Consider the following 13,637-nt stretch of genomic DNA (forward strand, 5'->3'; position numbering starts at 1 on the left):
AGGTTCTGTTGGGGAAAAAAACCTGGGCCCATGTGTCCCCATGGCTGGGATGGGCTGGAGCTGAGCAGCCATCGATACATAAGGCAGATCACCTCCCATCTGATCTACTCTTTTCCTCTCCCTGTCACCTGCCCCAGCCCCATTTCTTCCCATTCGTGTTGATAGAGTGACGCCTATTTGAACTCTCTACTTCAGATACTTGGGTGGTCTTTCTTTATGATGATGTGCATTCTTTTAAAAAACAAATTTGTAATGTTTTTATTTATTTTTGAGAGACAGAGAGAGGCAGAGTGTGAGCCGGGGAGAGCAGAGAGAGAGAGAGAGGGAGATGCAGAATCCGAAACAGGCTCCAGGCTCTGAGCCATCAGCACAGAGCCTGACACGGGGCTTCAACTCCCGAGCCTTGAGGTCACGACCTGAGCCAAAGTCAAAAACTTAACTAACTGAGCCAGCCAGGTGCCCCGGATGATGTGCATTCTTAAAATGAAGAAACACTGTGACCACCAAGTCATCTTGTGGGACTCGTGTTTATGACAATAATGGTCCACCATCCTCAAGAACAGCATTCATTCATCAGCAATCAACAGGGCCAATAGGGTCTACATATCAGTTCTTTTCAAATGTTCACAGGTTCAGCCCCACTAGAAGCAGATGCTGATGCAAGATGTTTATTATAAATCGACCAAAAAAGCAGATTATTCAACAAATCATGTGGGCACAATTATTCATTTGAACAAAACATAATACATTGCAGTCACTAGCTTGCACCATTCACGGAAATAAATTCTAGTTGGATTTAAGAGTTAAACATAAAACAACCCTTAAAACTATAATGGAATTTTATAAATAATTTAAGTTATAATAAAAATATAATTCATTTTATAGTGCTTTGCTGACTGGGGAAAAACTTCCTAAGCCCAACATATTCTAGATTCCATGTCTATCAAGAAGACAGAGATTTTACTATATGAAAGTCAGAGCTCTGTGTCATAAAACACATGAGAAATGAAATTTAAAAAGCAAAAGATAGACTAGGAGAAAGTATTTGCAACATGTACAACGTACCCAGTATAAGGAAGCCTAACATATAAGATTCCCTAAAAATCTAGGGGCACCTGGCTGGCTTAGTCTGTGGAGCATGTGACTCTTGACCTTGGGTTTACACTCCACATTGCATATAGAAATTACTTAAAAATCAAATCTTAGAAAAAAAAGTGTTCCTAAAAATCTAAACGGCACAACAAAATAGAAATACGGACAAAAGATATGGCAAGTCAGAGTAGATAGAAAGAACTCACACACACAAAAACATAGTTAAATTAATAAACAGAAACTACAAATTAAATCACATTGGTCCATATTTCTAGATCTTCAGATCCTACAAGTATTTCATGGTTGATAGATCAATATTAATGAACCAATATTGACTATAGCGTTAAGTCAATATGTATCCTCATGACTAATTCTAATAGTGTAAACAGTTACAACATTTTAGAGGATGATAATATCTGACTGACTCTATGGAAAATCTGCCTTGAGTACAAGAATATAAGAGATAAATTTAAGATTGTCCATTGCCACTATTTTATATACGTTAACAATTGCAAGTGATACCAGTTCTGTTATTAGGAAAACAACTGCGTTTAAAAATCGTACATATGGGGTCGCCTGGGTGGCTCAGTCGGTTAAGCGTCAGACTTTGACTCAGGAAATGTATTCATGGTTCATGAGTCTAGCCCTGTATCCATCAGACTGTGCTCTCAGCCCAGAGCCTGCTTCCGATCTTCTAGGACCCCTCTCTCTGCGCCTCCCCTACTTGCGCTCTCTCTCTATGTCTGCTGATGCTCTATATCTCCCTGATGCGGGAGTACCCCTCCAGAATCTCATTGGCCTAAAATATGAGGTTATTTCTTGCTCAGACATGGCCCTCTCAGGTCAACTGGGGACTCTGTCCTGTATCTTCTCACCCAGGGTCCGGGCAGATGGAGCCGTCATCAGTCCATCAGTCTGGCGTATTTCACCAGACCCTGTAGCTGAGGAGAGGTCATGGTGCCTTACAGACAGCATGTAAAGCTTCCGCCTGAAAGTGATTCAAGTCTCTGCTGCTTACATTCTATTCACAGGGCCACACCTAACCCCACGGGTGCCACAAATTATACTTATGCCTATGAGGGATACTAGGAACTAAGGTACTACGGCACTGTGGCGTGAAAGATATTGCAACTCTCATGGGGCGGATAAGCATGTTCATATTTTAGTTGCAAAGTCATCCAGCTCTACGGGATATTTAAATTCCATTGCCATTTGGAAACCACATATATTTGCATACGTACATATGTATTTATGTAAATGGATAGACAGTTTTGAAGTCATAAACCATTAACAAGAGGAAGTGGTACGTCCTCGGTCAAGAGCAGTGAGGGGGTCCTTGTATCTTTGCTTTATATATTGCAATCTACTTTTCCAAAGGTAATTGTAGTCATGCATCGATACATTATTTGTTTGATCTAAAAACAGGTGAAAAGAAAGGCCCCGCGTGGTCTTGAGACTTCTTCCGCTTCTCCAGAAGGGGGAAAAATGCCAAGAAGTGACGGGAACAATACATAATGACTCTCTACATCTTGTGTGTGGAGGTGTTATCTGTATCTTGCATATCCCAAGAAATATTTGTGTGGATTTAGCCACTGCATCTTGTATGTCCCAAGCAATATCTGTGAGAATTGGTGAAGACGTCAAGGTTCTGTTAGCTGTTCCCAGATGAAGGAGTCGTTAACTTTTGGTTTCATCAGACGGGAATGCATGTCACTAGGGAATATCAGCCCCTAGTCTCTTCCCTGTAGCTCACTGTTTCTCAAGAAAGGGTTATTGAAGGGAAAAGTTCTGGCCCATTTTCCTCAGTGGTCATCACTTTCTAAACATACAAACACGTGTCCACACGGTGCTGTTAACCGTGGCCTCTCTCAATTATTAGGTTGTTTTCACAGGCGTCAGTACCTTCCTGCAGTTAGAGGCAGATGGGAGCCCCTTGCCCTCACCTTGCTACGAAGCGATCTGCTAGCGATAAAGCAAGTGTAGAATTCGGCCACACTTGGAAACCGCTCTAAGCAGGGGGACTCAAATATGATCACGCATGCAGTCCCACCAGCTCACTGAAAGTCGGCTCTCTGAAGAGCCGCTTACACACAGGTCTGCTAGAGGGAGGTGAGACAATGTTAAAGGACAAGTGTCGGCTACTCCCAGTCTGCTCAGGTGACACAATCCAGTGAAGATGGCTCGGGGCAGGGCTTAAGTCACCCTTAAGCCGAGGGCTCACGCTGAGAAGTGTGGATCCTGAAATTGAGTTCATGCAAGGGTGGGGCTGCTGGGAGATGCTCACAATTTGCACATTACTCCCTTCTCCAGTGAAACACGTTTCTAGAAACCATTCTGCCACACGAACAGCCCTCGGTTGCTAATTAGAGATAAAGCTGCCAGATACGCTTGTGGCATCACTTCTGGAATATGCGTTTAAACAAGCACGAACACAGATACCACTTCCTATGCCAAAGTATTTGCAAGTAAATTGCATACACTATCACCTTCGGCGTGTCGAAGGTACAGTGGCAGAGATGACCGAAGCAAGCAATGAGGAGGTGTATCTTACCTGAAACTGCCTTCTGAATAATAACATAACCAACAAATTGCCCTACTTTTGAGAACCATGTGCTCCGGGGTGGGATGTGGGGGCTAATAAACACGAGTGAAAAACCACCTCTTTCCTGAAAATATCTTTTGTTGGCTTAAACTCGAAACCATCCTTATGCTATTTTTGGTTATAAGTAATATGTAGGTAAACATCAAATTAGTCATTGTTATTCTTACTTTCAATACACGTTCTATTTTACATGCAAGTTCATTTAGAGGACCCCCCCCCCCAATTATACAGCTCGCAACATACAGAGACAAAGCTATCAATGTATTTTTGGAGAATACGTTTATGGCGGTTGAGTCATCGGAGCTCATTTGGGGCATACTTTTATCTTGAACTCCGATGGTACCACTCAGTCTTGAGTTTCAACAGTCGACCCAAAATAAACAATTCTTGCACAGTGATTGTGAAGACACATAAAGAGAAGTTGAGTTATTGCAGTTGGTTTATGCTGAGTTTCAAATGTAAAACAGTGAAACAGCGTGAATCGTAACGTGTAATATTTTTGTATGGCACAGGGAGTTTTAATTTGCACGCGGAATGTTTTACTGAATGAAGATGATTCGTTACATTTGTACGGCGAAATGTGTATGAATTTTAGCTACATAAAAATAAAATCAAAACTTTGTTCTTCTTTCTTGATTATTATTATTATTATTATTATTATTTTCCAAAACTGAAATAAAATGTCACCACAGCGGCACGGCTTGGTAATTGCCTGAACTATATTTGTTTTGCTAACATTGCCAAAAAAGTTAGAGTACATTTCGTTAACATTACATTTGGGTAATTAAGTAGGTGTACATGTCACCAAATGTACATCAGTGTGTATTTTTCACTATCATATCTACTAAAGTTAATAGGCAATTATTTATATAGGTTTTATAGAGCTGTCCCCTAAAGATCAAAGTTCAAACTGCTTAGTGGGATGTAAAAACTGATTAAAAATGGTGTTTTTCCTTTTAATATTGCGGTGGAGTTGACCCACAATGTTACAATGGTTTTGGGTATACACGTAATGGTTCCACAACTCTATACATTATGCTATGCTCACTATAAGTATAGTTACCATGTGTTGCCATACAACATCATTGACTATATGCCCTATGTTATACCTTTCATCCCCGTGACTTATTCATTCTATAAGGGGAATCCTGTGCCTTCTCCTCCCCTTCACGCGTTTTTCCCAGACCTTCACCCCCACCCCCAGCTTTTTATTTTTTATTTATTTATTTATTTATTATTATTTTTTTTTCAACGTTTATTTATTTTTGGGACAGAGAGAGACAGAGCATGAACGGGGGAGGGGCAGAGAGAGAGGGAGACACAGAATCGGAAACAGGCTCCAGGCTCTGAGCCATCAGCCCAGAGCCCGACGCAGGGCTCGAACTCACAGACCGCGAGATCGTGACCTGGCTGAAGTCGGACGCTCAACCGACTGCGCCACCCAGGCGCCCAGCTTTTTAATTTTTACACTGAACAATTATTTTATTTTGTTTTACTTCACTTTTACTAATTTAATTATGTATGCAAAGTTCAACCAGAGAAACTTTTTACTGTCTGCTCCTCTTTTCTGGCTATTATTTTTAATTCGTTTGATTTCATAATTACTACTAAAAGCAATTTTTTCCTATAGAGGAGGGGGGATTAAAAAGCGATTCACTACAGAGAAAAAAAAATACATTAGGTACTGATTATAACACACACATCCAGACACACAGACTCTCACACACACCAACTCATTTAGCATTCTGGATATTTCTCTGCCCTTCAAGCTTAACTGCCAACAGAGGAGCTCAATAGCATACAGCCCACTGCTCCTGGGACCTTTCCCAAGACTTCCTTTGAACATTCTCCCCTTATCTGAGGGACCAGCCTGCAGAGAAAAGGGGACAGAAGACAAGTAAGCCCATGGGGTTCTCCCATGTGACAGAAATGGAAAACTTTATCTTTTCTTTAGTTCAGTCTTTCCGTTTTCACCAAGAAAAGAACATACAGAACCCTATAAGGATGTGCTCTTAAACAGAGCCCTTTGATATTGTCTAATCTGCCTCCAACTTGGGGCTCCTCAGCATTACGGTAGTAACCAATGTAGAAGGGCAGTATATTTGGAGCCAAATGAAATTCCAGAAATCTTTGCCATCTCTTCCTGTTGGTGGCTGAAGCTGGACTTTTGGTCAGGTGCTAGGCATGAGCAGGACTCAGGGAGCTATCATACTTTTCCTCTTCTGATGCAGCATGAAAGTGACTTTTGCTGCCCCGTATATGTATACTGTCCACGTAAGCCACACAACCCTGGGGGGGGGGTCTTTTTTTTAAATTTAATTTTGTATGTCTATTTCATAAATAAGGAAGCACACTTTTCAGAGTGCTACAATAATCTGCCCCGGACCACTCATCTGCTTAGTGGCAGACCAAGGATTTGACTTTAAATCTGGTTTTAAAAACCCACTCACTTTCAACCACTTTGCTGTTATCCATAGTGGATATTAATTTAGCAAATGCTGAAGAGCAGTGAACATTATTTGAAAATCATAAGAATATAAATTTTCACAGGATAAATACTTGGGAATTGAGACGATATTAAGCCAGGGTTCCCCAGTAAGGATTCATTATAAGGATTTAGCTCACGTGATCATGGAAGTTGACAAGTCCTGAGATCTGCAGGGAGAATTGTTCTGCTGGAGACCCAGGAGAGCCAATGTGGTAGTTCTAGTTCAAGTTGAAGGACGTGAGAACCAGGAGAGCCAATGGATGGTGTAGTTCCAGTCCTAAAGCTAGGAAGCTTGAGACCCACGGTGTTTTTGTTTTGTTTTGTTTTTAGTTTTTGAGAGAGAGAGAGAGAGAGAGAGAGAGAGAGAGACAGAAAGAGACAGAAAGAGAGAGAGAGCTTGAGTGGGGAGGGGCAGAGGGGAGACAGAGAATCTTAAGCACACCCAATGCAGAGCCTGACATGGGACTTGATCTCACAACTGTGAGAATATGACCTGAGCCAAACTCAAGAGTCAGATGCTCAACCAGCTGAGCCACCTAGGTGCACCAAGTTGATGTTTTAACGTAAGTCCGTAGGCAGGAATAAAGCTGATGTCCCAGTCTGAAAGCTATCAGGCAAGAGGTATTCTCTCTTACCCATGCAGGGCAGATGTGTGTGTGTGTGTGTGTGTGTGTGTGTGTGTGTGTGTGTGGCGGGGGGGGGAGGGGTATTCTTGTCAGTCTTTTTGTTACATTTAGGCCTTCAACTGATTGATGAAGCCCACCCACATTAATTAGAGAGGTCGTCCTCCTTTAGTCAGTCCACTGATTCAAATGTTAATCTTACCTAAAAACATGTTCACAGGAATACCCAGAACAATGTTTGATCAAATTTCCAGGCACCCTGTGGCCCAGTCAAGTTGATACATAAAATTCATCATCATAGAAACCTCATAGAATAACAAGCTTGCTTCTGGGACTGTTAGCTTTTCTAGATATTAACTTTCTAAAAATTAGATTGTGGAATAGCATAATAAACCACCTTTCTCATCTTCTCAGGAAAGTATTATATGTGTATTTTTCAGGAACTATATTTCTTTATATTATGACAAATCTGTTTGTGCTGAATTTCATTTATCTTGTTCTCTGTGCAGTGATTAACCTGATTCTTAAATAAATTGTGAAAATCTTCAAGAAGCTTTTTTTGAAATTCCTTTGGGTGGCATTAAGCACTAAGGATGTTAATTGAATCCTTAAATTTTCATTTAAGTCAGGTTATTTTTACCCACAGGCTATCTAGTTATCAAATGTCTATTTATCAAAATAGATCTGTCCTCTTACCTTTTAAACTTTATTCTCATTTTTTAGAGAATAAATGATCTCTATTGATTTTTCTTTGTAAGTTTCTATTTTATAAGTCATACTAAGAAACGGCTCATTCCCTAGTTAATTTTTTATCCTATATTACAGATTAAATGGAGAAACCTCTAAAAATATAATTCTAAGTATATTGGATGTGGTATATTACGTGCAGAAAACACTTTTGTTCGATGATCACTGCTCATGAAAACTGTCAGAATTTTTTATGAGTGCACTTAGTTAAAAATCATCAAGGTAATAATTTTATGGTACTTAATATTTTCAAATGGAATTACATTTATTAAACCTGATTAGTAGTCAATGGACCCATGAAGCTTGAAGCAAAGTGATATCAGACTCATCAATCAAAGCTTTAAAAGGTTAGAGGCTTTTGCAAGATTATGTAGCCAGCACCCTTCCTGTATTTAGATCTTAATGATTCCAGGTTGTAAGAATGTATTCTATTTTAAAATCCCTCAGGATTCCCTAAGGATTTATCATGAAAAGGGTTATTGTGTGGCAATGTGTAGCAGTAATAAAATATGTTCTTGATGTTTTTAAGCATAAAACTGAGGTGCTTTGAAGATTCGTCTTTCTCTTCACTTACAAAACTTAGATAATACCTGATAATGCATACTTTCTTTTCTTCATATTTGGTATTTAAAACATTTTTTTAATGTTTTATTTTTGAGAGAGTGTGAGCAGGCAAAGGGCAGATAGAGAGGGAGACACAGAATCCAAAGCAAACTCCAGGCTCTGAGCTGTCTGACCTGACCAGTGCAGGGCTTGAACTCACAAACTGCAAGATCATGGCCTGAGCCGAAGTCGGACGCTTAGCCGACTGAGCCACCCGGGTGCCCCTCATACTTTCTTATTTTGAGAAAACTCTTTAAACTTTAATGAGAACTGTTAGAACATCAGTTTAAATACAACCACAGCTCCCACTCAACCCTTTTAAATGGTCTTCCAATGACAGAAGAGAGCAAATGGGAGAAAACAAAGCAATGCCTGATATTTACAGGCCCCTGAAGGCTCAGCGTTAATCTGAATGGTTTTTAAGAGCCACTGGACTATGGGGTGAGCAGGTCACAGGAACCCACCCATCCAGGTGGCAGAAACTGATCCTTTGTTATCTGCTAGAAGCTTTTTTTCTCTAGCAGATCCCACAGGTGCTGAGAAGAAAGTCAAGGCAGGCACACAGCAGGCCTCTGGGTACCCAGAGTAGGTGTGCTGGAGACCTGAATTTAGAATTAATAATGATCTTGACCTGAGGCTGAAATTCAAAACAATTTTATTTCTGGGACTGAACCAGGAGGATTTAGCAGTTCGGGTCAGGTTCAATATTGAAAATGTTTTTAATCGACCACTTTTGTTTTAGGAAGTTGTGTACGTTTACTGTTTGGTGAAACTCACTTACTGGTGAAGGCTGGTCCATATAACTACTTTCCAGCTTGAGTCTGAATTGCGATTCCTAGAGTGTAGTGTATAGATCATCAGGAAGTCACTGGAAGAATCAGCTGCCGGAAGGGGCGCTTGGGTGGATCGGTGGGTTAAGTGGCTGACTTCAGCTCAGGTCATGATCTTGCCGTTCCTGGGGTGGAGCTCTTCACCAGGCTCTGTGCTGACAGCTCAGAGCCCGGAGTCTGCTTCAGATTCTATGTCTCTCTCCCTGTCCCTCTGCCACTCTCTCTGTCTCCCCCCACCACAAAAACAAAAACAAAAACAAAAACACGTTAAAAACAAAACAAGTTAAAGGATATTCTGCACACAGGGTAGGATTAAAAGAGCAAAGCAAGAGAAAACAAAAGGAGCTATTTATTCAAGTACCGGCCCAAAAGAGATTGAGAAGAAGCACTGAGAATGGGGCTTTCCAGTTGTGGGGGGCATCGAAATGCTTTGGACTGGGTGAAAAGTGTAAGTTCATTTGTTTATTAAAAAAAAAAAAAAGCAGGGGGAGTGCCTGGGTGGTTCAGTTGGTTAAGCCTCCAACTCTTGATTTCCGCTTAGGTCATGATCTCAGCGTTCATGGGATTGAGCTCCATGTCAGGCTCTACACTGACCACATGAAGCCTGCTTGGGATTCTCTCTCTCCCTCTCTCTCTGCCCCCCTCCTGCTCACATCCACGTTCGCATGCTCTCTATCCTAAAATAAATAAACATTAAAAAAAAAAAGAGCAGCAGCAGCAGCATACAATAAATCACTGATCCTGGTCTCCGATGAAAGACTTGTGCCCTCTGCTCTCCCCTAAAAGTCAATGCCTGACTGGTAACGGGGACGGGGGTTAGAATAGATTTTCCATAGTTTGGTGAACTCAGAAGCAGGAGAGATTTTTATAGTATTTCTATCTAAATCCCTGGAATCTGGCAAGCCTCACAGAGTCCCTCATGCATGACCCAGAAATAGAAGAGTGTGATGGAGTTGTGAAGATATTTCAAGACAGACTTCAATAGCACTGCCAAGTTTTCCTGACCACAGAGTGGAGCAGGGGAGGGGCTGACTGTTGATGCTACTCAGGATGAAGACCAGCCGAGGAGAGACTGGGAAGAAAACTGGACAGCTCTGTGTCATCTCAGCAGGGGTCAGCGTGGGCAGATGTGGATCGAGGACCAGCACACCTCCTCCTTCTTATGCTTTCACCATCCTGAAGCTCCCAGATTGTTCCCGCTTTCTCAGAAAAGGAGGGACGGGGGAAACCCAAACTTCCCAGGAAAGTCCTGAAGCGACCGCTATTTCTCTGAAGGAGAAGTTTGGAAAAACACAGGATGGTGGCAAAACACATAGTTTGAGGAGACAGGGTGGGGGAGGTGGAAAAGAGGGAGGAAGGGAAAAGAAAGAAGAAAGAGGAATAAAAGGAACAAAAGGAAGGAAGGAGAAGGAAAGGAATAGAAATGGAAAAGGAAACGAAATAAATAGGCAATTGGAAATGATAAAACTGAAATGCACGAACAAGTCACAGCCCACGTAGAAGCAACTCACACTGTGGTGTGATTCAGTAAAATGAAATAAACCCAACTTGATCTTGATACTTGGGACATCTGTTTCAGCTTTCACAAAGGTCCTAACATTAAATCTGAGATAAAGACGGGATTCTAACACAGTGGCCATAAAATCACCTGCACTGTCCTAATCATGTGGCCATGTGTGTGCTCTAGAGCTTGGGAGTGAGGATATGGAAAAGAAGCAAGGCCAGCTTGGGTATAAGTGCAGAACAGCCTGTGAAAGTTCACCAAGTTAATCACTTACAAAAGGAAAAAAATCACTGGCAAGGTGGGAGATGACAGAGGGAAGGAATTCTTGCGGGGCACGTAAGGGTAGTGACAACTTCGATTTAAGAAGCAGGGAAGGGATAACAGACACCATGAAAATTCTATGGAAAAAGAACTAGAAGTATATGTACAATACTCATATTATAAGAGGTCAGTATAAAAAAATAAGAGAAATAATACCACCATCAAACACTGGGGCTAGAGAGGGAGAACGTGGGGCAAAGTGTTTTAAGCTAAATCATTGATCATAGTGAGGAGAAAATAGGTATTGTTTTTATTAAAGAGTATCAAGCATATTATCCAAAATTAGGGAGGAAAAACCTTAAGATATTAAAAAAAAAAAACAAATTAAAAGGGAACTGTAGAGTATGGGATTAGGAAAGAAAGAATTCCAGAAGTGTACAATTCTTCTGTACAATTTGATGTTATTGTGAGCAAGAATTACTACAATAAAGATTCCATGACTGTAATGATAATGCCACTTGGGGTCATGGTTAAATACCTGGATTTTAAGCCTATCATTTACTACTTAGTGGCTGGAGGCTTGAGAAATTTTCTTTAACCTTTCTTGTCTTAGTTTCTTGGTCTGTAAAATGGGAGAGAGTTATAGGATTATTGCAAGGACCTAATCCGTGAATTTAATCTCTAAGTGTTAATCTGTGTATTCAGACATGTGGAAGTACATTATGAATGTTGGATTTAACGATTTAGCACTTCTGACCCTTAACAGATTTATATTTGCCTATAAAATGGTGACTCTAAAATCTATACGACTAAGTGTTATTTACGCTTTTCATTTACATGTTGCTAGGGGGATAAGACCTCTTCTGAATGCGTTACTTCCTTTTCACCCCCCAGCCTCAGGGTGGCTGGTTGAGTTTCCATCTTCTGTCATATGGCCCTTTGTGGTAGCCTTCGTGGACTTCTCCCCCTCATCCCAGATTTCTAGCCCTCTATTTACCATCCACACTCATTCAGGAAGATATTTTTAACCTGGTCAAATCTCTCTCCTCCTTAAAAGTCTTCAGTGTTTCTCTGGATGGCTCAGTTGGTTAAGCATCCAACTCTTGATTTTGGCTCAGGTCATGATCTTGCCATCATGAGACAGAGCCCCAAGAAGGGCTCTGCACTGACAGCATGGAGCCTGCTTGGGATTCTCTCTCTCTCCCTCTCTCTCTCTCTGCCCCTCCCGACTTGCTCTCTCTCTCTCTCTCAAAATAAATAAATAAACTTAAAAAATATATATCTTAAAAAAAAAGTCTTCAGTGTTTTCCAACTGCCTAAGGAGACAGTTTCTACTTTTAGACAAAGAAACCAACCTATTCCATTTCCCTGTTAAACATCTTATGAGCAGGCCATGCTGAACACTTATATTTCCTGAAATAATCTATTGAGATAATTATTCCTCTCTGTAGGAAATGAGCTTCATCCAATATAGATAGTAGGATTTTAACACATGTTTACCGAATGAATAAATGAATGAATGAATTAATAAATAAATGAATAAATGAGATTATAAAACCATAATAACCCTGTTGTTTGATTCCAGAAATAGATTATATTTATTCTACTTCTAAAGAGCTCAGGAAAAAAGAACAAAACAAAAACCACTATGTGATCTTTTTCTGTGCCATATAAATCCAATATGATAAAAATACAACCCAATCTTTTCCTCCATGTTTAGGGCTCTGATTAGAATAGAGTCTTACTGACAGTTGATTCTGAATATATATTTGTTGAATGAGTTAATACATGAATGGCTAAATGGATGAATGCATTAATATGCATTCATTCCAAGTTCAAGAACTCCTATTTAACACAGTTAATTGAATTTTACTACTGGCTGTATTTGAGTTTCCTCATTTTAGAATTAAAAAGTTCAATCCCTAGTATAGTTAAATGTCTAGGTATTCTTAAAATAGAGGATATGTAGATGCAAAACTAGATCCAAAACTGGGCTATTCAATATTTGTCTATGCTAATTCACTGTAAAAGCTTCTTCTCTATTAAAAGTATCCCCCACCCGCCCCCAGCATTAGTCTCCTTTTCAGTCTCTATTTGTTCTTGCTACAGTAATGATACAGAGGATCCCAGCCCCCCAGGAGTTGAAAATCACCTTAATCTCATCTCCTGTGAGCGTGGATGCTGTGAGGGGAAGGTCTTTCCAAAGAAGAGTGGGCTGGGTCCAGGTAGTTTGAAGCAGGGGTGTGATTAATGCAGGATGGTGAACGGTAATGGCTGCCATCCAAGGGCAACAGCAAGCTGAGTAGTGGAACTCAGTGGGAAGACCTGAACGTGTGTACAAGGCAGATAAAGAAAGACCTCAATAAATTGTTTAGGCTGTAATTATTGCAGCTTGCAAATATTTTTAATAGCAACCAGGAGAATCAGACCAGAGCTTGGTGGGTATGAACCAGTTCTCAGCCTCTGGGCTTCCCTTATTCCCCCTCTGCCTCTCAATATTAAAACCGTTTTGGTGATAATTCACCAAAGACCAGAGGTGCACATCCATTGCTTTCCGTTTGAGGCTCAGGGTATTGGGAGCCGGCATGATGAAAAACAGCTTGGTCCTCAGGTAAGCAAATGAGTTCATCTCATTTCAATGATAGGATTTATGTTTCCCATTTAGTTATAAGAAGATGCCATAAAACTCTAATTGCCTAGAGGCAGAAAACTGTGACAAACTTGATTCTTATCCTTTATGTCATTTCTTGGATTTTGACGGCAGATGCTCAAAGTATAATTTTCTGTCAAATGAACGACGATGTTGAAAAGGCAGTGGTTAAACTCATCAGTGATAACCAATAGAAACAATGTATGGCTGAATCAGGCCATGAAGTAAGAAAGAAGT

Source organism: Felis catus, chromosome C1 (genome assembly GCF_018350175.1).
Source record: "Felis catus isolate Fca126 chromosome C1, F.catus_Fca126_mat1.0, whole genome shotgun sequence".
NCBI classification, from domain to species: domain Eukaryota; kingdom Metazoa; phylum Chordata; class Mammalia; order Carnivora; family Felidae; genus Felis; species Felis catus.